The following is a 24615-nucleotide window of genomic DNA, read 5'->3' as shown; positions in this document are numbered from 1 at the left end:
TGAGGACGGGGGAAAACCACAAAGCAGTGATCACAGATAGTACATGGGGTACCAAGACTTTGGTCTACACAGAAGCGCCTAGATATCCTGCTCTCAGTCACATCAAAACACACAGTGTGAACAGTCTGATCTTTAAAAGGGATTGTCCCATCGCAACATTTCCATAGCCAAGATGGGAGTTATAGAAACAGTGCCCCTTGCTGTGATACACTATTGTCATAGCTATCATCAGAGCTCAGTTATTACCATAACCCCATCAGCCGTGACCAGCGCTTAGTCCCATCTCTGTCATAGAAACAGCAAAATGGGAGAACCCCCTTTAAGCCAGTCATACATATTAGATAACTAGCAGTTGTATAAATATTCTGCTGACCACCATCTGTTCTGTCTCCCCATAAACATCACATGTGAATATCTATCGCCACAAAGAAATGGCGAATAACCCGCTGCCAGATACCAATGATCTGGACTCCAATATGCCTAATGCAATCACTGGGCGACTGTCGAAATGATACCAAATTTGATTGTTGGTGCAGCAGATCTAAATGTAATCTGTAAGGCTAGACTGAGGGTACTGCCACATGTTCAGGTTTATTGATGCAGTTTTTAGTGCTAAGGGTACTTTCACACTTGCTGCAGAGGATTCCGGCAGGCAGTTCTGGCATTAATGCATTTCAATGGGGAAAAAATGCCGGCATTCCGGTAAGTGTTCCAGAATTTTGGACGGAGATAAAACCGCAGCATGCTGCAGTATTATCTCAGTCCTAAAAAGTCAAAAAGACTGAACTGAAGACATCCTGATGCATCCTGAACTGATTGCTCCCCATTTAGAATGCATTAAGATAAAACTGATGAGTTCTTTTCCGGTATAGAGCCCCTAGGACGGAACTCAATGCAGGAAAAGAATAACGCAAGTGTGAAAGTACCCGAAGCCAGGAGCGGATTGAAAAAAAAAAAAAAAAAAGTCTTTCCTTTATACATGTCCCCCATTTACGATCCGTTCCCGATTTTGGCTTTAAGGTTATGTTTACATTGCGTCTTTTGCCATGGAACTTTGGCAAGATCTTGACAAAATTCTGGCTCGGCTGTCTGCACCAAAATTGTGTGGTAAAACCTGCCGTGTGAACGGTTCCCAACAACCCCAGCCTCAGAGTACAGTCACATGGCAGAAACCCTCAGTTAACCCTTCATGCACTTCTGTGGACGTCAGCTGACATTTAGTACTTAAAGGGGCTATCTCATCTGAGACATGGGGGCATATCGCTAGGATATGCCTCCATTGTCTGATAGGTGCAGGTCCCACACCTATATCGAGAACAGAGTGGGCAAAGTGGTAGCTGGAGGACTCCAGTCCGGCCACCACAAAGTGCTCTCCCTGTAGAAGTAAATGTGAGGCAACCGTGCATGACTGGTCACCGCTCCCATTTACTTTTATAGGCTAGATGGAAAGAGCAGAGCCAGTGCTCGGCCATTTTCCCCAGCCCCATAGACATGTGCCCTCCATCACTTCCGGGGCTCCCAGCGGTAAGACCTGTACCCATCAGATAATGGGGGCATATCCTAGTGATATGCCCCCATTGTCTCAAACGAGACAACCCCTTTCAAATAAATCAGCACTACAAAAGGTCTAGGCGTAGCCATAGCATAATTCTCACAGTAGCAGACCAGCCCTCTATACACTTGACATGGTCACAGATAGAGCAATTGGTGCATTGTATTGAGCGGACAGGTCCTATTTGTCTACCAGTAAGCAGCACTACAATCACAGAAAGAAAACTCTGTCAAAGACAGAATAAACTTAGGGTACGACCACACAGCGTGGTTGTGCTGTGCGTTTGAGCCACATCAGGCTCTAATTAAATTAATGAAGATCGCATTGTTCATTCAGTCTGTATTGTTAATTAAGAGCCATGCGGCCATTAACAACGCAGATTGGCTAAACAGCGCAGACCTCGTTAATTTAATTAGAGCCTGCTGCGACCTGTACGACCATGCGGTACTCGATTACAGTGCAGCCGCATGACAACTATTCCGCATGGTCGTACCCAATACATTCAACATTTTTCTTATGGAAAACATCCCAGCATAGCCTGTAACACATTGATGGAACCAGAAGGACATGAGGTGGACAAACAGGCAAGGTGTATATAATAAAAAGAGCCCATTCAGGTGTAAGGAGTTGTATCCCTCTAATTAACGGATAAATGTTCTCCCACCATTGATAAAGCCAGTCGAAATGGAATTCCAGTATGTTTTCATGACGCCCTCACCTCAAGCAGTTTATACAATCCAGATTAACATTCCTGCTTCATGGAAAAAAATGCTCCGTACTAACATTTTCACAACTACAAGTGATCAGAGAAACTGTGCAGATGCCCAGTGCTCTGCTCCTCCAGGTTATGTACAGATGCATCAAGCCTTAAACTGGCAAGGAACACAAGAAAAAGAATTGCAAGTTAAGTTAAAGGGATTGTGTCACTAATAACACCTATCCACAGAATAGAGGATGTGCTTGATCACTGGGGGTCTGACTGTGGGGACCCCCATCGATCTCGAGAACGGGGGTCTGCGCGTTCTGGAGAACTTCCCCATGAGAACGGAGCGGTAGTGTGCATTTGCATCCTCTACTCTATTCACTTCTATAGTACTGCCGGGTACAGTGCGTACAGCATCTTCATAGAAGTGAATGGAGCCGAGGACACACATGCACACCAGCGCTCCATTCTCATGAGGCAGTTCGCCGATACTTGAGGACCCCTTTTCTCAAGATTGCTGGACACCCCACAATCAAACACTTATCCCCTATCCTGTGGATAAGGGATAAGTGTTATTAGTGGCACAACCTCTTTAACATTTTCTGAAACCATTTAATGAGTTATGAGTGTCAGGTTCCTGCGGGTTACATCTGTACACTATATGGCAGTACAGTCATTACTCAAACTGTTTATCCGCAATATAACCTTGACTCATTAATGAAACTGTTCATGGAGAACATCACTATTGTGTGATGACTGGCATCAGGTTGTGCAGAACTAGAAAGCGCCATTTATCAGTGCCTAAAGGAACTTATGTAAATCCATGCTCCACAGCCACAAACACACGTGGAATCATTCCAGGGTCAAGAGGGCCACCGGTTAATCTCTCCTAAGAATCACAGCACTCCTTGGTGTCTGTAGGCCACCACAGTTGGGATCTTATAAGGCTTAAAGGGGTTGTCCGAGTTATGAAAAAAAAAAAAATTATATATATATATATATATATATATATATATATATATATATATATATAGCACTGAAAATCTGATGGGCAGCAATATATTAGGCTACTTTCACACTAGCGTTCGGGCGGATCCGTTCTGAACGGATCCGCCCATAATAATGCAGACGGAGGCTCCGTTCAGAACGGATCCGTCTGCATTATATTAGCTAAAAAAAGCTAAGTGTGAAAATAGCCTGGGACGGATCCGTCCAGACTTTCAATGTAAAGTCAATGGGGGACGGATCCGCTTGAAGATTGAGCCACATTGTGGCATCTTCAAACGGATCCGTCCCCATTGACTTACATTGTAAGTCTGGACGGATCCGCACGCCTCCGCACGGCCAGGCGGACACCCGAACGCTGCAAGCAGCGTTCAGCTGTCCGCCTGTCCGTGCGGAGGCGAGCGGAGCGGAGGCGGAACGCCGCCAGACTGATGCAGTCTGAGCGGATCCGCCTCCATTCAGACTGCATCAGGGCTGGACGGCTGCGTTCGGGTCCGCTCGTGAGCTCCTTCAAACGGAGCTCACGAACGGAAACCCGAACGCTAGTGTGAAAGCAGCCTAACTAAGCTAAGCAAGTTTTATACAAAAAAATAAATAAAATAAATATATATATATATATATATATATATATATATATATATATATATATATATATATATATTTATTTCCTCATTTCCCTGGTTCTTTTCTGGCCCTTTGTTTACATGCAATAAAAACAATCTCTGCCCCTCGCCCTGCACTGCTAAGGAAGTGAATACAAGAGCTGCCCTGAGTGACATATCTGCCTGCTGAGAGACTCTGCAGCATGTTAAATGTGTAGGACTACAAGTCCCAGCTGTATAATGACACTGCTAAGGGAGTGAATACAAGAGCTGCCCTGAGTGACATGTCTGCCTGCTGGGAGACTCTGCAGCATGTTAAATGTGTAGGACTACAAGTCCCAGCTGTATAATGACATTGCTAAGGGAGTGAACACAAGTGCTGCCCTGAGTGACATGTCTGCCTCCTGGGAGACTCAGCAGCATGTTGTATGTGTAGGACTACAAGTTCCAGCTGTATAATGACACTGCTAATACACACAGGATCTTCACCCTACTTTCTTGTGCAATGCTCTCTCTAGTCCTTCAGCTCCTGTGCCCAAAATTGTCACTGCTGCAGATACCCAGTGTGTGCAGCTAAAGGGGTTAAGAATCCTAGCAGAGAGCAGACGGCAGTAAAGGGGGGGCGTGGCCAGCACAGTGACGTCTGGTTTACAGGCTTGTAAACAAAGTTCATCAGAGCAGGGAGAGAAGCTGAGATCACAGGTCATGTGACCCTCAGTGAAATCTGAGAAACCAGCCACTGGAGATGAAGTGAGTTAATTGGAAAGCTGTTACATTTGCCTAGTTAGGAATATAGAAAGAACAAAAAAATAACTCTGACAACCCCTTTAAGATTTAGGAAGCAGAGTCTCCAAAGCAAAGACTCTCCTTAGCAATGTTCTCACATGAGTTAAAAGGGAATGTGTCATCAGAAAATTACCTATTGTTTAAATCACATTTTTATGTTAAACATATTTTGTAGAATTTTTAGAGAGTTTTATAATTTTTCATGTCACTGTCTATATTGTTAAAAAAAAAAATAAAAAAAAAAATCCTGCAATTTTAACACTGGCCAATAGGTCTAAAATATGTTAAGACTTCCTGTCTTTTGAGAGCAGCTACATGGACCATAGACACAATGGCCATTTACTTTTATGGGAGAGTTTTCTAGATATGCTCGGTGGCCTGTACAGAGGTCAGGAGGGAGTAGATAAGCTGTGATATCACCTATTGTGAATAGTGGATTCTGTTTTATCTATACAGAGGTGGTACTTGTCATTGTAATTCTGTGATGATTATGATAGCTACAGAACAGGAAATTATGGCATATTATTAGGCCTTGCGGCCAGTGTGAAAATTGTTGGATTATATAATTTTTTTTGTTATAATATAGACAGTACCATGTAAACATTTATTTAAAAAAAAATTTTTTTTTTAAAAACATTAAAACTGCAGCTGGCTAAGTTTCAGAAGTAATGTGGCTTCTCAGATACATGGAATATCAGTACTGCACACGTATGCGCAGAGCTTTCATCATAATGTCTTATTTGAATCGTCTTCCTTCATCTCATGGGAAAAGGAAGACTTGAAAAATCTTTTCTTAATTGGACATGTTCCTCACATCTAATCACGGCGCAGAATCATTTAAGGCACCGTGCTTTCCTTGCAAGCAACCCAGGCAGAACAATCCGTGTCACATGCAGCAGTCTTATTACTTCTCCGGCTCTAGACTTTCTTTTATCTCAACAAGTCTTGTGTGTGCGTGTGAGATAATAGGATTCTTACATTCCACCATTATCTCCAATGAATCCTTCAGCTGTCAGCAACAGAGTCAAAGCTCTCATAATTACCTTCCCTAAAAGGTGGATATACTCAAAAATAAACTCTGGCCCATATGTGCTGACTTCACTAAATGTAACATCGAATGAGCGGCAGAGACTTTGCTTTGAGAACCAATGACGGCTTTCTCTTGGCTGGCATATCAAAAATACAACAAAATGAGTAGTCCCAGAGCAAGAAAGCAGAGCCAGAAATATCTATCACACGGCGCGTGTTTACAATAATTACCATTTAGGAGGAGATGTAGAGGTCCAACAAACTATCAAGACACCTATGGAGGAAGTCACTTGGAATTGATCAACGGCAATTGATGGTGCCTGTAGTTAGTACTGGAGGTTCTTGGTAAAAAGTAGACTTATTAGGTATCGCCGCGTCCATAGAAAAAAAATATATATTAAAAATAATAATAATTTATTCTGAAATTTTATCTCCATTTGTCATTAACCCTTGTGGAACAAAGCCTAACTTCAGGCCTGAACTGGTCCTTAAAAAGTGGGTTTTTGAAAATTTGCTTCTAAACTTCTAAGCCTTGTAACATCCCCCAAAAATAAAATGGCATTCCCAAAATGATCCAAACATGAGGTAGACATATGGGGAATGTAAAGTAATAACTATTTTTGGAGGTATTACTATGTATTCTAGAAGTAGAGAACTTGAAACTAGGAAATTTGCAAATTTTTTGTAAATTTAATATTTTTTTATAAATAAAAATGCATTTATTTATTTTTTTACTCCATTTTACCAGTGTCATGAACTACAATATGTGACGAAAAAAAAATCTCAGAATGGCCTGGATAAGTTAAAGCGTTTTAAAGTTATTCACATAAAGTGACACTGGTCAGATTTGCAAAAAATGGTTTGGTCCTTAAGGTGAAAATGAGCCCAGTCCATAAGGGGTTAAGAGTACAGCCACAAGGATTATTTCATTGTATAATTTTGTCATGGATTTGGCAGCAGATTTCACCCTGTGTGTTGCAATCAAAAGTGGAACTCTACAGCATAAATTGACATGTTGTGGATGTAGCATTCACACCCCAGGTCAATTTGCGTTTCTGATTTTATAACATCTCAGTCACTTTGCTGGTACTGTATACTATACTGCCAAATTTCTATAGAGTTCTAGGAGATTCATGGAAACAGCAGAAGAGGGGACCTCCTCTGCTCCAGTGGACAGGAGATGAATGTTCTCCGCTCATCTAGTCCTTGTTTTCTTTTACAACTTCTAACTACGGAGGCGGAAAACTGGCAGCTGAATTGTTTTACTACATTATTATTCCCATTTAAGGAACATGTGGCAATTGTCCTCCAATGAAAAAAACAAGTAAAAACGGTTATAAACTGCAGGCTTTAGAGCACAACTCCATCGACAAAGAAATTAGGCAAGGTTACAAAATATAAGTGCTACGTCTGTAGCTGTCACCATCATCTAAATAATCAGGCTACTAGGCTAGGATATATACGTATAGGAATACGTCTTCTGAACAAAAAGCCATAAAATCCATAATATTTCATACTTTTATTTTGAAGTAGGAGTTGGTCCTTTGGTAACAAGGAGCTATCAGATGTACTTGAAATGCTCTTAGGCTGGGTTTCCACGAGGTGGCTGTGACCTCCGCACATCTTCCACCGCCACTAGCTGCACTACAGTAATAACTCTTAAAGGGGTTATCTAATGTCTCCAAAAGCCCCCCCCCCCCCCCATGTGCTGGGCCCCTCACAGGTAAAATACTTACCCCGCGCCGCTCCTTGTCCCCACACCGCCGCTGCCGCTTCTCCCTGTACACGGATGAAAACATCCGGTGTTTGGTGCAGCCAATGGCAGGCGGGGACGAACCTCCCTACCATCGCTGGTGACACTAAGGAGGCTCATCCCCGTCTGCCATTGGCTTCTCCCCCTCCCCCAACACCGGATGTTTTCATCCATGTACAAGGAGAAGCAGCAGCGGTGGTGGTGCAGGGACCAGGAGAGGCAAAGGGAGCGGGGGAATTAGATTCACTGTGAGGGGCCCGGCACATGGGGGGGGGGGGGGGGGGGGCAGTTGGAGACTTTGGATAACCCCTTTAATCTGCAAATCTGTGCAGCCATTGGTCACTGTGAGCGACAATTATCAAGCCCCATCACCGCCACCTCATGGAAACCCAGCTTTACTAATTCTTGGCCAAATAAGCAACTTGTGTAGTATATAATTAAAGATAAAAAAAACTGTAAGGGATCGCCTCTTATTTGGGGGTCATTCTCACAGATACGCCTTTAGGACACCAAGTTTCAGGTCCACACAGTGTATTTATTGTTCAACACCAGCAACAATAAAATGACAAAATAATAAACACTCGCCCGTCCAGGCTCTAACTAAACATAAAGTTTCCTGACTCACCTAGGTCCCAGTTCACACCCTGTGAACTCGTGCGGCTTTGTCAGCCAATGTCCCACAGCCTCCTGGCTGTACAGAGCACAGTACGCCCACTGTCTCCAGTTCAGTATTTCTTGTGGGGGATTGGGGCTCAGTAGTCTGCCTGACTATGGCCCTGCGACCCTCCCAGGCGTCGCTGCGTCCCCCCACTCCAGGCTATCGCCCAGCTTTGTGGTCCCTCAGCCTTGCCCAGCTGAGACCACACAGACAGAGCCTCCAGGCCTCTGTCCACAGGTACCACACTCCCCCCTTTCTGACACTCTGGGAGGTGCTTTGTGCTAGGCTGATTACCTCCAGCTTCTCTCACCTGTGGTGGAACAGGGGTGTGGACCGAACTATCCACCCCTTCCTTGCCTCTAACCTGAGTGAGACCTGTCACTGTCTCACAAAACATATGGATAGGCAGAATGGCAAGTACCTTTCATAAATATAAATTAATACCTAGCAAAATAGAATAACAGGAAATACCAGATGACTAACCATATCAGCCAGAAATGTAGAATCAGATTGCACCACAAGGATCTGTCTATCCTTTTTATCTATCCATCCATCTATCTAATATATCTTATCTACCCTATGTTATCTCTCTCATATCTATTTTCAGAGAGAAAGTGGAAATTTATATTATCAAGGCTCTTCTAATACAGCAATCTGCATAATATTATGATGAGTTCATGGCAGGGTCATAACCGAAAAATGAAGATATGAACCATATTAGAAACAAACTTCCTCTTGGATTCCTTTCGCCATCCTCCAATTCACACAAGGGACCTAACAAACAGGGAGCAGATGTTAATGGAAAATACCACCCACTATCACATTTATAAGTGAAAGCCTAACCTACATATGAAAATGCAGCGGAGGTCACAGAGGTTCCTGAGACTTCTTCATTCTTCCTTTGGCTATCAGTTCTTAAACAACCTTGCTCCAGTAATTTCCATACATCCAATATTCAGCTCGTTACAAATGTAAATGTTGGTCATACATGCACTCTACAGCCACTCCGCCCAGTGTGTGTATTATTTGCAACCACAACCAAAAGTATAACTTACATATATCATCATTATTATTAGGAAAAGCCATAAACCTACAATAAAAGTGTTAACAGCTTTCACAGTAACGTCCATAAAACCCAGAGTTCTGACAGAAGAGAAGCAGACCTCTCATTCCATTCTTCAGACTGCACACTGACTGTCTACCATCTCCGAGCACTGTTTGGTGGGAGAGGTGATGACCAATACTGGGCACACATGGCCCGGTATTTCTGCCCAGTCAGGCTCATCATTACTTCTAGCATGTTTTTGTTTAGTGGGCAACTTGCGCTGCTCACCACCCCATTTAACATTTATGGTCAATATTAAGAGATTCACTTTAAGGTGCAGCACTTGTTTTATTCTCCTTAGATTACCGTAGTTACAGAAGTAATCCCAGCCAGGGGGGCGGTCACATAAAGTCCCAATTGAGGTGCACTCAAAGACATGAATGGGGAACAGTAAACAGTGACAGATCTCAGACTATTTAGTATTGCGACCCCTTGGATTCTAGTAATGTTGTCTCCCCCTTGACACCTCATAAGTGCTGCTAGTGCACGCATCTCTGGTATTTTGGAAAATAACAGAACTGACCTTCCATTAAAGCACCTGAAAGATTAAGTTGAAAATATTCTACATGGGCTACAAGAATAATCATTCTACCATGGTGCTGTGCCACCTTTACACCCCAAACATTTCTAAACATATTTGCTATTTTACTAGCAAGATTAAGAAAATACAGTGGATATAAAAAGTCTACACACCCCTGTTAAAATATCCGGTTGATTGAATTGAAAAACAAACTAAAATCTTTTAGGTAGAGGGAAGAAAAAAAAATATGGTTGCACAAGTGTGCACACGCTTAAACTAATACTTTGTTGAAGCACCTCTTGATTTTATTACAGCAATCAGTCTTTTTGGGTATGAGTCTATCAGCATGGCACATTTTGACTTAGCAAGATTTTCCCAGTCTTCTTTGCAAAAACACTCCAAATCTGTCAGATTGGAAGGGCATCTCCTGTGCACAGCCCTCTTCAGATCACCCCACAGATTTTCAATCTGATTCAGGTCTGGGCCCTGGCTGGGCCATTCCAAAACTTTAATCTTCTTCTGGTGAAGCCATTCCTTTGTTGATTTGTATGTATGCTTTGGGTCGTTGTCCTCTTAATTTTCAGCTTTCCAGCAGAAGCCTGAAGGTTTTGTGCCAATATTGACTGGTATTTGGAACTGTTCATAATTCCCTCTAGCTTAACTAAGGCCCCAGTTCCATCTGAAGCAAAACAGCCCCAAAGCAAGATGCTGCCACCACCATGCTTCACTGTGGGTATGGTGTTCTTTTGGTATTGTGCAGTGTTGTTTTTGCTCCAAACATATCTTTTGGAATTATGGCCAAAAAGTTCAACCTTGGTTTCATCAGACCATAACACCTTTTCCCACATGCTTTTGGGAGACTTCAGATGTGTTTTTGGAAAATGTAGCCTGGATTGGATGTTTTTCTTCTTAAGGCTTTCGTCTTGCCACTCTACCCCATAGCCTAGACATATGAAGAATATGGGAGATTGTTGTCACATGTACCACACAGCCAGTACTTGCCAAATATTCCTGCAGCTCAAATCAACACTTTTCTCCTCGTCTTGTCATCACTTTTGGAGGGACATCCAGTTCCAGGAAAGACCAACGAGAGCAGCTGAACTTTATTTGGGGTTAATCAGAGGCACTTTAAATGATGGCAGATGTATGCTGACTCCTATTTACACGATTTTGAATGTGATTGCTTAATTCTGAACACAGCTACATCCCCAGTTATAAGAGGGTGTGCACACTTATGCAACCACATTATTTTTGTTTTTTTTGTTTTCTTCCCTCCACCTAAAAGTTTGTTTTTCAATTGAGTTGTACAGTTTATAGGTCACATTAAAGGTGGAAAGTTCTGAAATGATTTATCTTTGTCTATTTTTTTTACAGCACAGAAACTTGACATTTTAACAGGGGTGTGTTTACTTTTTATATCCACTGTTATGCAAACATATAATCCCCTCAAAATCCTCACCAGAGTAAACTATCTCCTTTAATTACTGTTTCTTGTTTTCTATTATTCCCACTCTCCCCAATTTACCCTCTATCTTGGGGGTTTATATTTAATTACACACCTTTATTATTTATCTGTAAAGAATAAATCAAAGCAACTGGACGTACTGTAGATTTCTTGAAAACGTTTCACTCGTTCTTCCAACGAGCTTTCTCAATTCTGAGTGATTGTACAAAAATTCTGGGAATAAATATGTAACTGAATCCACATCTGGAAATTATACCCAGCATTGGGTCAAAGGTGTTGATTCCAGAAGAGAAGCAGACCTCTCATTTCATTCTTCAAGGGAATTACACCGAGTCATTGGTTCAGATATGTGGATGACACTTGGGTTAAAATTCATAAACAAGAGTTGCAGGCTTTCACCGACCACATCAACTCAGTGGATAACAACATCAATTTCACAGCGGGAGGATATGCAGAACAACAAACTGGCGTTTCTGGACTGTCTTATAACAATGGAAGAGGGAAGGAAGCTGGGAATAGAGGTCTATCGAAAACCATAACACACAGACCAGTACCTGCTATTTGATTCCCACCATCCTCTAGACCACAAACTGGGAAGTCATCCAGACTCTACACCACCGGGCAGAGAAAATCCCCACCAGCACAGAGGCCAAGGCGAAGGAACTTAAACACCTCAGAGGGGCACTTAAAACTTGTCGGTATCCAGTTTGGGCCTTTGTCAAAACAGAAGGAAGGAGAAGAAAGAGCACCAAGACTACCAGTGAGGGCGAGAAGCACGACAGACGCAAGAATATGGTTATCCCATATGTAGCTGGGGTGTCTGAGAAACTCAAAAGGATTTTTTAAAAACATCACATTCCCGTTTGCTTTAAACCCAGCAACACACTGAGGCAACAACTGGTTCACCCCAAAGACCCAACGCCTAAACACAAGATGGACAACATTGTGTACGCAGTCCAGTGCAATGAGGAATGCTCAGAACTACATCAGCGTATGGCTCAGCATAGAAGAGCCAAAACCTCTGGTCAAGATTCAGCCGTGTACTTACATCTAAAAGAAAGAGGTCACACCTTTGAAGACAGTCAAGTACGTGTTTTGGATAAGGAGGCCGATTGGTACAAACGAGGCATGAAGGAGACCATCTACGTAAAAACCTGCCACCTTTTCCACTCCCCACCAAGTCTTCCACCCTTTTCCACTCCCCACCAAGTCTTCCACCCTTTTCCACTCCAGCAAATGGCATTTATTATGTAGATAAAGTTATTACAAGGCACTTTCTAATGTATTGTGACTGTCCAAATTACTTCCTTTTCTGGCTTGATTCATTTTTCCATCACATACACACAGCTCATTTCCATGGTTCCAGCCACCATGCAATCCATCAGTGGTGCTCGTGCTTGCATACTATAGAAAAAACACATAGGCTGGTGCTCTTTTATAGTAGGCAAGCACCGCCACCGCTGATGGATTGCAGGAAGGTCATAACTAGGGATCAGTGAATCGACTTTCTAAGTCAATTCGCATAAAACTTACTTAGAATATTGTATGGCGCAAGCGCTCTGTACAGTATTAGAATCTATTGGCCCTATGAGCCTAAGTTATTACTTCGCAAAGTCTCACGGGACTCTGGGTAATTACCGCAGAAATTAATTTCTACAAAAAAAAATTCTACCGAACTCTGGTTTGGTTCCAAAATACCACTTGGAAACTGTAGTCATAACCGTCAAAGCAATATGGATAACAGCAATCCATTAGTAAGTGGTTTGAATTAACTTTTTCTACCAGATAAATGCTATTTGCTGAAGTCAGACAACCCCTTTAACCTATTTATTGGCCTTAGCTACACCATGCATTTATGTTTGTTATGTGATTATTTACAAGATATTATTTGCTATGTGATTTTAAATCGTAAAAAAATAAAAATAAATTTGCATATAGGATTTGTTTTTGTATTTAATCAATGCATTAAAAGGGGCTACCCACTTTTTATACAAGCCCTATAATAACCCTCCTAATGCCCTGGCCCCTCATATAGGTTATACTTACCCCACTCTCCGGCACCTGTGTAGCTTCTGATCCCTGCATCCCTCCATCGCACGGATCAAATTATTTTTTTCAAATTATTTATAGGGATGTCCCGACACAGATACCAGTATTGGGGCCGATACCGGACATTTGCACGAGTACTTGTACTCGTGCAAATGTCGCAGATACCATGGCCGATACCTCATGGCTGTGAAGTGGGTCCCATGTCCCAGATCAGCGGTGGCGGCGGCGTGTCCAATCTTCACTTCCGGACAGCGGTGGCGCTGCTCCCAGCTGATCAGCGTGGGCACGGCAGCGTGTCCCAGCTGATCGGTGTGGGGACGGGACTTCTGAGCGGCAGTGTTTCAAGTCCCATGCGGTTGCCTAGCACTCGGAGGAAGTTAAAGCCACTTCCTCCCAGTACTCTGGTGCGTCTGCATGGGAAGGACTGCAGCAGGCCAGGTGGGTATGGTGCATGAATTGGAGGAGAAATTTCGTTAATTTCTCTCCATTTCATGTTAAAACAGATAAACAGTGAATAATAAAATAAGGTGGGGCGGGGTGGGCATATAATAGTGATCCCCAACCAGTGTGCCTCCAGCTGTAGCAAAACTACACCTCCCAGCATGCCCGCACAGCCAAAGGCTGACCGGGCATGCTGGAAGTTGTAGTTTTGCAACAGCTGGAGGCACATTTGTTGGGAAACACTGTTATATGCCCATTTATTAATCTTATTAACCCTTGTACAAAGGAAAAGTAAAGCAGTTGTCCGTAGCAACCAAATTTCAGCTTTAATTTTATTCATTGCATTCAGCAACTGCGCTGCTGTTTCTTTGTACAAGGTTTGATAAATCTCCCCTATGACCAAATTAAATTGGAATTTGCTGTAAAAACATTACCACACCATAATTGGTATAGGCGAGTACTTAAATAAAAGTATCGGTACTCTTACTCGGTCTTAAAAAAAATGGTGTGGGGACGTCCCTAATTATTTAGGCACCAGTGTGGGGTACTCATAGGTTAGCACTGCATTTTTATGTGGCTTACCCTTACTGTGTTTAGAGGACTAGAAATTAACTATGATTCAATGTACTTTTGTTTTTGTTTAAATTGTGTTTGTTGCATTTATGTGTATTTTTTGTGACTTTAGTTTAAAAAAACATTAACATCACACCCTCGGTTACAAAGAGAATGCCGTATAAATGGAAAATGTTTTTCACAAAGGTACAAGGTATTACAGCACGCCCGCCATACACCCTCCATACTTCCACATTGGCTGCTAGGCTCAGCTTTATATGACAGACAATGCTTCCTGTCTAGTTTGACATCAAACAGAAATAGATTTTAACATGTAAACTTTTATTGTACTACCTTCATATACTTTATGGACTGTAAACACTTCTTGAAATATCGTGAATTTTCCTGGAAGACTTTGCTATAGTGAAAAAGATGAAACAACCCTTACTCATCTTGGTATAATGGCCTCACAAGTAGTTTTCCTGGACACTTAGAAAGGAATTATTCTGATTGTTTTACAGAATTGAGGGGGGGGGGGTTTAAGCACAATGTCAAATCTTTTCCCTCAAGGAAACCCTCAAAACAGGATAGCTTTGAATACAGTTGTGGTGGCATATGGCCTTCCTGTACAGCTGGGGACAAAACCAAGAGAACTACACGGATTAGCGTCTTCTCCATGGTCACATGGCCTATACACCGACCAACTGACCGATTGCTAGATGGGTAGGGAGAAGAATTAGGATGCATTCAGACTATGTGGTTGCAATTGTTAAAACTGCAGCAAAGCCACAAAAAAATGTGGTTGCAATTTTTACAGGTAAAACTGAATGCCTATTTCCAAAACGGCTTTGACGTGGCTTGAACTACCATCTGAATACACCCTTAGGCCTTATCCTAATGATTTTAGAGGAATCCACTAAATGCATTTGACACATTTGTTTTTCTTCTGGATAAACACATACTGACCAATGAAATAAAACCACATTCTGCAGTCTTGGTGAAAAAAGTTATCAAGAACCTAGGCTCTGGGAGTTGTAGTTTGTTGGAGGGCCGAAGGTTGAGCATCACTGGTATAAGGGAAAGATCTGCATCTGTTCTGTGTTTAGAGCCGCACTTGGTTTTGGCTCATCACTGATGGAAATCACTGACCAAACACTGATGAGTGAATGAGGCATAAAAGGAAGATCAGTGGTATAGATCAGCTAAAAATCATTTGCTGGAAAAAAACCTGCAATGACCAAATCTATTCTGTTCACACGTGCTTTTTTTTCTAAAATATATTGGCAAATGAAATAATGTCAACACGGTCCATGGAAAAGATGTCTCTGGCCATTACAAACACTGACCTCACAGAACAATCAAAAGGAAACACATAGATCCTGTTTGCGTAAAACAGTAAGGCTTAGACATCACACAAACTTCCATGTCTCTCCGCGAATTACGATGCCTATATGGAAAGGACAGTCCAAGAGGTTGAGGAGAACAGGACTAAAAGCAATAGAGCCTAAAACTGGCTCTGGCTTTTCTAGAGGTGGTGTGCGAGCAAATCGGTGGAGACCAAATCAAATGGTTGTGGTTCTTTGAGTAAATATTGTCTTCATAAAGCGGCAGGGAAGGCAGTTCTGATCAGAGTAATCATATTCTCATCTCTTCTGCAGGCCTTTCTCTGAGGGTCCATTCACACGTCCGTAGTGCATTGCGGATCCGCAATACACCCGGCCGGCACCCCCATAGAAATGCCTATTCTTTTTCCGGAGCTGCGGACCGGAAGATCGGGGCCGCTCTACGAAAATGCGGATAGCACATAGTGTGCTCTCCACATCCATTCAGTCCCCACAATTGCAGAACGGGTGCGGACAACACTTGCGGACGTGTGAATGGAGCCTGACTGCGATACGAACTGATTAATCAATATAGCTCTCTGCTTAGGATTTTTTTTAAAAAAGATCTTGGTTGCCATTCATCCAGTGCTAGTTTGATAAATAGGGACCTAATTGATCTGGTCAACACCTCAATCCCATAGAAATGAATGGAATGGTGGTTCCACATGTGCACTACTGTTTGATTCATAGAGGTGACTCAGAACTCCTCAGTCTCGGGATTCCCTGGGATATCAGCTGTAGGACCACCTAAGAGCTATTATTTATCACCTATCCTGTGAATTTGGGATAACCCCTACAACGTATAACATACTTATTTGAAGTGGTTTTCTTATAAACAAACAACTATAGCCTATCCACAAGAAAGATATAAAAATAAAAAATAAAAAAAAGGGGCGATTACTGAGGGCTCTACCAATCAAACGATCCTAAGTCCCCTGTGTGAATAGAGAGGTGGTGGGAAGTGTGATCACCACTCTATGAGACTAGTGGAAATAGCCAAGATCTGCACTTGCCATCTCAGTCTTTCCACAGACAGTGACCAGAACCATGGTTATTACATAAATGACTCGGAGTGCCCTGTTCTTGTGATCAGTAGGGGTCCAAGCAGTTGGAACCTCCAGCTATTATGTACTTAGCACCTATCCTGTGCGTTGGTAAGAAATGCTGTGGGGAAACTCCTTTCATCGGAGACATAGTCTTAACCTAAGGCATTATCTATCCATCTGCGCGCGTTATCCATCCTTGCAATCCTGTCTGTGACGATAATGAAATGGCTGCGCCGAATCCTTGGTTCTTCATATCTTCCTTCCATAGGCTGTTCTCTCCCTGGCTGAGCATGTCCTCTCCCTGGCTGTGAAGTGAGCAGGGAGAAGAAGACACTGAGGACAGCAGATGTCTCCTCCTCCCGGTACCTTTACTAGTCATTTGCATATTAGGCACCAGAACAGAGCAGGGGGAATACGACTGCAGGATCAGACTACACATTCTGCTTGTTGTCTGTCACCATGGAGATGCATCGTTTGTGTAGGAGCCGTGACAACACATGTTGTGATGCAATACCAAGCACAGATAAATACAAGATAAAAAAGAGAATAGCTGCGCTCACCTGCACTGAGAACAAAGCGCGATAAGCACAATAGAAAAGAAAAAAGGAATCCAGCTTCCAAAAAAGTGACAGCCTTTATGTGCTACATAAAATCCAATTCAGAAGCCACGTATACTTGTTTTGGATCATACAACCGTGATCCTTACTCACTGATCCTTATCCAATGGATGGCTCAGTGGTAAACTGCAGATTGGCAGGCCTGCCAGGAGTTGGAACCTGCTGATCTAATACTGAAGACCTACCCGGAGAATAGGACATCAGTATTACCCGGACAACTGCTTTAATGTCCATCTGTTATTAAAAGCCTCCACATTCTAAGAGATTAATTGATCCGTTTGTCGTTTTATACCAGGACTACAAAGCTTTCAAATGCATTAATTGTACTTTGGGTATATGGCTGGAAAGATAGATATTCTCACATACATTTCATATCCAACCCACAATATGACACACTGTCATTTTAATTTTGACAAATTAAAATAAAAATTACACAAACATATGGCAAACAGATTTTCAACTCTTTCAAGCCACATTCAAAAGGAGCTAATATCCACTCAGAACATCCATTTAACCTCACTTTTCACGTTCTTAAGAGATGAAATGTTCACTCGGTCCTGCAGTCAGCTTCTGAGAGCGAGAATACATAACCAATTTAATGATGCCACTGGATGAGAAAGCTTTATATCACAGCAGAATAGACTGCTCGCTAAAACTAGCCCCCCTACCAGCTGCCAACCTGGTTATGTAATATTGTGTAGTAGCAGCTGCCATTTGCCCTAACCAGTGGGGTATATTCAATATATATGTACATTATATATTTTAGGACAGGGATGCCCAACCTGCGGCCCTCCAGCTATTGCAAAACTAGAACTCCCAGCATGACTGGACAGCCTACAGCAGGGCATGAGGGGAGTTGTAGTTTTACAACAGCTGGAAGGCCGCAGGTTGGTTGAGCATCCTTGTTGTAGGATATCATTAATTAAGGTGAAGTAAACTATAACAGAATATGGCAACACCAATTGGAAGGCCATTCAATATGTTACCAATTCTACCAGCAGAACAGCTCATTTTGTGAACAAATTTTTAAAATTTTAACCCCTTAGGACCTCTGGTGTAAATGCTGCTGGAATTCCACACTTTAAACACTCAGCAGGCGCTGTAGCTGCCGGATGCCTGCTGTCTGACCCAGCAGACACTCAGAGGCATTGTCCATGATCGGCAATAATGTCAATCACAGACTACCCTGGATCCTGTGGCCAATCATGATAACAGCAACTGAACGGTGAAATCCCGGGATTGCCGTGCTCATTGGGCCCAAAATGGCGCTCCATTGTTGAGATCACGGGAGCGATTCGGTTACTATAGAAGCCTCAGGCCTTCTGAAGGCTCTTAGACCTGCCACAGAGAAGTTGTTATGACATAGGAAAAAAGTGACTCTGCCATAGGCTGCAATGTTAAATCATTGGAGACTATAGGACAGGCATCTCAAACTGCGGCCCTCCAGCTGTTGCAAAACTACAACTCCCACAATGCCCTGCTGTAGGCTAATACTTGTAGGCTGTCCGGGCATGCTGGGAGTTTTAGTTTTGCAACAGCTGGAGTGTCGCAGTTTGAGATCCCTGCTTTAGGAGAAGCAATCAGATAAGGGAATGTTTAAGTCCCCTAAAGGAACTTAAGTGTTAAAATAAAAAGTCTAAATATATATATATAAAAAAAAAAAGAAAGAAAAAAAAAAAAAAAAAAAAGAGAAGATCCCATATGGTAAATCAAAATGATCTATTTTCAGTTTTTTTTTCATTGCTTTACCTCCCCAAAAAATAATAAAAAATGATCACACACACTACAAAATGGTATTTATAATAAACTACAGATTGTTCTGCAAAAAAAAAATTGTTCTCACATAGCTCTGTAGACAAATATTAAAAAGTTATGGGGGTCAGAATATGGAGATGCAAAGATTTTTTTTTTCTACTTTTTATTTATTTATTTTTATTTAAAGAAAAACTATATAAATGTGGTATCGCTGTAATCGTAGTGACCTGGAGAATGAAGGTAACAGCTAATAGGGAATGTTGTAAAAGCAAAACCCATAAACTAATGGCAGAATTGAATTTTTTCAGTTACACCTCATTTGAATTTTGTTTCCAGCTTCTCACTACATCATATGCAATATTAAATAGTGACATTAGAACGTACAATGTATCCCAGAAAAAACAAGCCCTCATACGACTATATGAACAGAAAACTGACCATGGCTCTGGGAATGCAGGGAGTAAAAAATGAAATTAAGCATGTGCATGTGTATCACTCACCTAAAGAATTATTAGGAACACCTGTTCTATTTCTCATTAATGCGATTATCTAGTCAACCAATCACATGGCAGTTGCTTCAATGCATGTAGGGTTGTGGTCCTGGTCAAGACAATCTCCTGAACTCCAAACTGAATGTCAGAATGGGAAAGAAAGGCGATTTAAGCAATTTTGAGCGTGGCATGGTTGTTGGTGCCAGACGGGCCGGTCTGAGTATTTCACAATCTGCTCAGTTACTGGGATTTTCACGCACAACCATTTCTAGGGTTTACAAAGAATGGTTTGACAAGGGAAAAACATCCAGTATGCGGCAGTCCTGTGTGCGAAAATGCCATGTGGATGCTAGAGCTCAGAGGAGAATGGGCCGACTGATTCAAGCTGATAGAAGAGCAACGTTGACTGAAATAACCACTCGTTACAACCGAAGTATGCAGCGGATGGGCTACAACAGCAGAAGACCCCACCGGGTACCACTCATCTCCACTACAAATAGGAAAAGGAGGCTACAATTTGCACGAGCTCACCAAAATTGGACTGTTGAAGACTGGAAAAACGTTGCCTGGTCTGATGAGTCTCGATTTCTGTTGAGACATTCAAATGGTAGAGTCCAAATTTGGCGTAAACAGAATGAGAACATGTATCCATCATGCCTTGTTACCACTGTGCAGGCTGGTGGTGGTGGTGTAATAGTGTGGGGGATGTTTTCTGGGCACACTTTAGGCCCCTTAGTGCCAATTGGCCATCGTTTAAATGCCACGGGCTACCTGAGCATTGTTTCTGACCATGTCCATCCCTTCATGACCACCATGTACCCATCCTCTGATGGCTACTTCCAGCAGGATAATGCACCATGTCACAAAGCAAAACAAGGAATCTCTTTCTTTATGAGCTCTAAACATTACTGCAGCCTAAGGGTACTTTCACACCAGCGTTTTTTTCTTTTTTTTCTTTTCCGGTATTGAGTTCCGTCCTAGGGGCTCAATACCGGAAAAAACTGATCAGTTTTGTCCTAATGCATTCTGAATGGAGAGCAATCCACTCCGGATGCATCAGTTCACTTCCTCTTACATTTTTTGGCCAGAGAAAATACCGCAGCATGCTGCAGTTTTCTCTCCGGCCAAAAATCCTGAACACCTGCCTGAATGCCGGATCCGGTATTAATTTCCATTGAAATGTATTAGTGCCGGATCCGGCATTGAAATTGCTGCATTGACGGATCCGTTCTTTCGGTGCGCGCATGCGCAGACCTTTAAAAATGTGAAAAAAATAAATACCGGATCCGTTTTCCCGGATGACACCAGAGAGACGGATCCGGCATTACAATGCATTTCTCAGATGGATCTGTCTCACAAACGCACCTGTTTGCGTCCAGATTGCCGGCCAGAATCCTCTGCCGCAAGTGTGAAAGTACCCTAAGCCACATCGTATTTTTATAGCTCATTGGAAAAACAGTTTCAACTTTAGGTAACCATATACTATATAGTTATAGTAGACTTGTCACCACAATTAGCACACATCATGGTGTAATAATTATCCTGGGGATTTTTTTTCCATTTAACCATCCTGTTCCATTCCTCAGTTATTGAAGTTTATTAATAAGTTTACAATTGTGTGTTAACATTTTGGGGGGGGGGGGGGGGCTTTAGCTGGTGACACTGTCCAATCAGTACTGCCTGTCAGGGCGTGTCCCTGTACATGGGGACACTGTCCAATCAGTACTGCCTGTCAAGGCGTGTTCCTGTACATGGGGACACTGTCCAATCAGTGCTGCCCGTGTCAGTCTATGTAGGGACACATCCCTAACTGGTAATACCACGTTGCAAATTCATGAATCTTTAAGCAGCAATAAATGAGGGACAGAACAACAATGAGTTATAAGAACATATGCCCCAGAATTAGGGGCATAGCTAAAGGCTCATAGGCCCTGGTGCAAGAGTTCAGCTTGGGCCCCCTTCCCTCAGTGCTTTGTGGCCAGGGGCAGGGAAGCAGATGGCCTTCGTGCTGCCTAAGGCCCCTTTCACACAAGCGAGTTTTCCGCGCGGGTGCAATGCGTGACGTGAACGCATAGCACCCGTACTGAATCCTGACCCATTCATTTCAATGGGTCTGTGTACATGAGCGTTGTTTTTCACGCATCAGTTCTGTGTTGCGTGAAAATCGCAGCATGTTCTATATTCCCTGGCCCCATAGAAGTGAATGGGGCTGCGTGAAAAACGCATTACATCCGCAAGCAAGTGCGGATGCGATGCGTTTTTAACTGATGGTTGCTAAGAGATGTTTGTAAACCTTCAGTTTTTTATCACGAGCGTGAAAGATGCATGAAAACGCATTGCTCCCACGCGGAAAAAACTGAACAACTAAACGCAATCGAAGACAAAACTGACTGAACTTGCTTGCAAAATAGTGCGAGTTTCACTGATTGCACCCGGACACATCCGGCCCCAATCCGCAACGCTCATGTGAAAGAGGCCTTAAGGCAAAAATTTTAACGCGCACCCAGCATGCACTTTCTATAATATCGGTGTCTTCAGCACAAAGGTCTTTTGGCCCCCTAAGGCTCCTGGGCCCGGTAGCTACTTTTGTCTCCTCCTCCCTATACGGATGGTATGGATTAGTATACAGGGTGGGAAACCAGAATGGGGGGCAAAGCGGGAGAATGGAGCAGCTCAACAGAAAAATAAGCGCAATGACATCTCCTAAATATGCCCTACAGTGCCAGGTATTTATATGGTAATGTCAGGATCGGTGAAAGGTCCTCTTTAATGCCTTTTTGTTGAAATTTGTTATTTTGACCATTATTTGTGCTAATTTTGCATCAGTTCGAGTCAGTTCAGTCAGTTTCCAGTTATTTTTGACTGGAGAAAACTAATGTCTGTTGTACTTTTTCTCCTGTCAAAAATACCTAAAACCTGACGGAACTAACACAAACTGATGCTCAACATACATCGATCCTTTTTTCTTTCCTTCTGATGGATCAGAAAGCTCAACACATATGTGAACAAGCCCTAAATTAGATGTCGGGAGAGGTGACCGGCCCTCTTTAATGCAGTTCTACACAGTGCAAGGATGTACTGTACACTGTCCTATGGTACAAAAGAAAAGTACACGTCCTAATACATAAAGAACATTTCCCAAAGTAAGCAGAATCCCACCTGCTCCCCCCCACCATGGCTAAAATTCCCCTTCATGGACTGACCACAAAATTAGGTAAAAGGCCAGAAACGGCCACATTCCCATGTGTGTGTAAGTTATAAGGTAGAAGCCAAGCTTCATTCTTTTGCATGAAGAGATAACTGAGGACTCCGGATACTCCCCTCCTCCCTCTGAAAAATATTGGACCAGTGACATAAAACTATTTTCACACAGATGTGGAATAGATTTGGCCAATGTGTATAGAAGGTGAAATGAAGGGTGTGGGGATGCACTCATTGTACATATCACATCTTTCCACATGGTTCCTGAATGCGGGAGGAAAGATTTCCAAGCCCATGTTATTCTTTGCTTTGTTTCCTCGATGCAGGCAGAAAATACAGAAGAGAGCTCTTTATACATTACTGGATACGCTTCCTATGGACATATCATTACAATGACAATTACCTTTTCTTCTCGTGAGCCAAATACCACAGTACAGCATAAAATACATCCCCGAAAACTTCCACTGGCTGGCAGTGAGGATGACTCTGTTGGCCCCACGGGAAATTGCCCTGTAAAGTCTATGGCCAATCCACCCCTGTGCAGCTCTGACTAAGGCCGAGCGACGACCATATTAAAAAGTACATCATGTTTTGGCTACAACACACAGCCAGATTTTTATATGATCTGTATGTTCATGTAGGACGCAGACTTGGCCACCTCCGGAGGAAACTGTCTCCAATGGTCTCCAGGTCCATGTTCAATGAGACATGGACCAGAACAGTACATGCTCTTAGTTTCTCCAGATGGACAGTTTGTGTGGAAAAAACAGAGAGGTCAACTGTACGGGTCCATTTTTTATTTATTTTTTCCTCTGGATCAACTTGCAGGATAACAGTCCGAACTGGATGGACAGATGTCTTTTTTCGGCCTTATGTACTATGTTACTATGTGCTGTCCATGTCCAGATCGTCTGAATCGGGCCTTAAAGGGGTTATCCAATACCATAAACTGCCCCCCATGTGCCAGGCCCCTCACAGGGAATATACGTACCGCTTCTGCTGCATCGTGGGTGATGTTAGGGAGGCTTGGCCCAATCTCCGCCTGCCATTGGCTGCTCCCCCCCAACACCAGATGTTTTCATCCACGCACAAGGAGAAGCAGCTGCAGTGCGGGGACCTGGAGCGGAGCGAGGCAAGTATATTCCCTGTAAGGGGCCCGGCACCTGGGGGGTCAGGTTATGGTATTGGATAATCCCTTTAAAAGCGCTGTCTAGAGCATTTCTCAATGAACACTTATATGTTTCTTTCAAAGTTTATAAAAAGGGATGAGCATGGTCCATGGTAGCGGAATCCATAACGGAATTCTTAGATAACCCAAAGTCTTGCTGAAAAAGAAACCAGTTTGCTTACTATACACTAACTTCTTGGAGAGTGTAGAGCATGGAGGATGGACAGAGCAACAACCTGGGCTTTTGACATTTCAGACAACAATGAAATTAGGCCGCAGAGATCAGAGGAGCTAAAAAACAGCCGCCACATTACAAAGAGCTGTATTCTAACTCATTGTTGGGAGAAGACTACTTAAGGCACTTGAGAACTTCCCATAGAGTGATCTGGAGTTCCTGTGACTGCTGTAGATGACAGGCACACCTTACACATGATCATGACAAGAACACAAACGCACTCTTGTACCCTATATATAAAATATATCCGTCTGTATGGACTCCCTGGACCACAACACAGTAACACTGGGAGATCGTCTTGGAGGGACTCTCAGAATCAGCAAGTTATAAAACAGACTGAAGAAATAGCTCAGTGCTCAGACATACTCATCTCTATGCCAAGCCACCTACTCTTCGCAGACATCAAAGAAAGATGCCATCCAGCAAAGGAAAATGCTGACACATCAAGAGGCGACCCCAGGTCACATGCCGATTCACTTCTCTTTTAATGATGTGATAAA

General features: G+C 42.8%; 1 protein-coding gene across 5 annotated transcripts in view; it reads right to left on the bottom strand.

Moving 5' to 3' along the window:
- DOCK9 (dedicator of cytokinesis 9) overlaps positions 1 to 24615 on the bottom strand; it is a 236034-nt gene that overhangs the window by 132195 nt on the left and 79224 nt on the right. The gene's annotated exons all lie outside the window — the stretch shown is intronic.

This window comes from Bufo gargarizans, chromosome 3, assembly GCF_014858855.1.
Source record: "Bufo gargarizans isolate SCDJY-AF-19 chromosome 3, ASM1485885v1, whole genome shotgun sequence".
Classification (NCBI taxonomy): Eukaryota; Metazoa; Chordata; class Amphibia; order Anura; family Bufonidae; genus Bufo; species Bufo gargarizans.
This window is presented reverse-complemented; position numbering and strand designations above follow the sequence as displayed.